At 50.9% G+C, this 2,583-nt stretch overlaps 1 protein-coding gene across 2 annotated transcripts in view; it reads left to right on the top strand.

The window, feature by feature from the left end:
• The window catches only part of LOC104869448 (zinc finger protein 426), a 27,506-nt gene that overhangs the window by 7,921 nt on the left and 17,002 nt on the right, over positions 1-2,583 (top strand). The gene's annotated exons all lie outside the window — the stretch shown is intronic.

The following is a 2,583-nucleotide window of genomic DNA, read 5'->3' as shown; positions in this document are numbered from 1 at the left end:
AAAAAAAAAAAAAAAAAGAAAAATAAAACTCCTGTTTGTGGAGCCAGTTCCGAATTCACTTGTGCGTTGCTCTACCCACGGTCCTACCGAGGGAGGACAGGATAGTATCACAGGAGACCCCTTCATTCACAGCAATACACTTGGCCTCTTGCAGGTTCTGCAGCCAAGGACTCAGCCAACCACCAAAGGGAAGAAAATGTTGCATTTCTGCTGACGTGCGCTGTGGGCTGTGGTGATCCCATCTGCATGGGGCATGGGCAGACACTTTTTGTTGTTGTTCTTGTCCGTATTTCCTGAGCGAGGCAGTGGAACAAGCATTTACAAGGCGTTTATGTTGTGTTAGGTATTCAGTCATCTAGAGATGCAGTAATTAAATGCTGGGTGTGGTGGCGGCGGTAGCAGGCGCTCGCGTGGAATCCCAGTACTCCGGAGGCTGAGGCATGAGGGTCACCGTGAGTTTGAGGCCAGTCTAGGATGCATTGTGTATTCAAGGTCAGTGTTGACTACACCGTGAGACACTGTAAAAAAAAAAAAAAAAAAAAAAAAAAAAAAAAAAAAGGCAGAGAAAAAGAGATGATCAGACCAGATCCGGGCAGGGGCCCTCTGCAGTAAAGCGGGTGCCCTCTCTCCCTCTCCCCTCCCGCCCTCCCTTCTTTCTTTGCCATACTGTGGATTGAACCCAGGACCTAAGGCTTACGAGGCAAATGCCCTTGGACAGAGCGACACCCCCAGCCCTTTGTACTTTCTGTCTCGAGACAGAACTTCACTGAGTTGCCCAGGTCGGCCTCAGCCCTGTGATCTTTCTGCTTCAGCCTCCCAAGTCGCTGGGCTCCTAGGTGCGTGCCACCCGCCCTGCTCTGTGGGGCTGGGGCTGGAGAAAAGTGCTGTGTGAATGCCACGGGGACAGGTGAAGTATCTTGGGAGTGCACAGGTGGTGGCCCTGACATTCAGAACCCAGTACGTCCCAGCCTGGGTAGAACTTTCGCCACCTACGTGCTGTACAACCCGCCACTGAGCAGCTGAGTGTACTGAGCGCCTGCATGGTCCGCTGTAGGGAGCGGTCCCGGAATGGACATTTTCTGTTGATTTCTGCTCTCTGCAGGTCAGGCTGGCAGCCAGGGTGCTAGCTAGCTAGGTCAGGTTCAGAAGGAGAAGTCCACACCGGTGAACTGTGAACTGCCCTTATGTTTGTCCCATGGCAGTTTTGTTCACAGGCCCATGGGTCGAGCACCCATTGGAGTGGCTGGAGGTCATCATAATGCCATTTGAAGATTTCTTTATTGCCAGCCTTGTTTTTCCGCAGCTGAGCCATCGGAACCAGGCAGGAAGCAGTGCGTGTGTACCTGAGGCCAGAGATCAGCCGTACGGATGTATACAAATACTGCTTGCGGTTCCGCCCCTGGGAGATTTGCCCTCAGTGGTGGCCTTTGGCATCGTGGCTCAGGAGGACCGCAGCGCTTCAGCATTTTACTTTCAGGTGGTTTCTCACGTGTCATGAAGTCCCAACCGGAAAGGAGGTTTTGTGTTCGTCTTCAGGGTGGGAGGAAGCCAGAGAGAGGCAGGGGAGGAATAAGAAAAGACGTGCAGCTGATGTCAGGGTTCAAAAAAAAAATCTTTGCCAGCTGGGTGTGGCGGCAGATGCTTGTAATCCCTGCGTTCGGGAGGCAGGGGGCGCAAGTTGAAGGCCAGGCTGGCACATTAGTGAGACTCTTTCAAATAGTTTAAAAGAGATGGAGATGGAGCCCGCTACTTCTTGGGTTCAATCCCCAGTACAGAAAGAAAGAGAAAGTCAGAAAGAGAGGGAGGGTTGGGAGGGGAGGGGGAGGGAGGAGTCATATTTCTGCTCCCTGAAAGTGCCAGAGCTCACTGTTTCATACTCTGTCTCCATTCGATGGTAGGTGCTGTTGCCCAAACAACATGGCTTGTAGGTTCACAGAACTTGCAGTTGATTTTAGGAAGCTCAGGCCTTTTGATCGCTTGACGTCCCCCTGTTGTTCCGTCTGTACCATGGATCAGGGCTAAGCTGTTTTCTCCAAAGGAGAATGGTAACTGGGCCTGATGGTGCACGCCTGTCATCTCAGCACTCTGAGAGGCTGAGGCAGGAGGACTGGAGCCCAGCCTGGTCAACGAGATGACTTAGTGAGTGAGATTCCATGTGAAAAAAAAATTTTTTTTAAAGAGCTCAGTGTGAGGCTCTGGGTTCAATCCTCAGTACTGCAAATGAACAGACCAATAAATAAATGCGGAATAGTCACCTGCAGAAGGCTTACATATTCCATCCTGCTAGAGGTCTGTCCTCCTAGTCTCCCACTGTGCTTGCCAGCCAACGAGATGACTTAGTGAGTGAGATTCCATGTGAAAAAAAAATTTTTTTTAAAGAGCTCAGTGTGAGGCTCTGGGTTCAATCCTCAGTACTGCAAATGAACAGACCAATAAATAAATGCGGAATAGTCACCTGCAGAAGGCTTACATATTCCATCCTGCTAGAGGTCTGTCCTCCTAGTCTCCCACTGTGCTTGCCAGCATATGCTAAGGGCATCCTGCTTTCCTTGGAGCCCTTGGGTGTGAGAAGCACGGTACATC

This window comes from Fukomys damarensis, unplaced genomic scaffold (assembly GCF_012274545.1).
Source record: "Fukomys damarensis isolate Sample0158 unplaced genomic scaffold, DMR_v1.0_HiC HiC_scaffold_37, whole genome shotgun sequence".
NCBI classification, from domain to species: Eukaryota; Metazoa; Chordata; class Mammalia; order Rodentia; family Bathyergidae; genus Fukomys; species Fukomys damarensis.
This window is presented reverse-complemented; position numbering and strand designations above follow the sequence as displayed.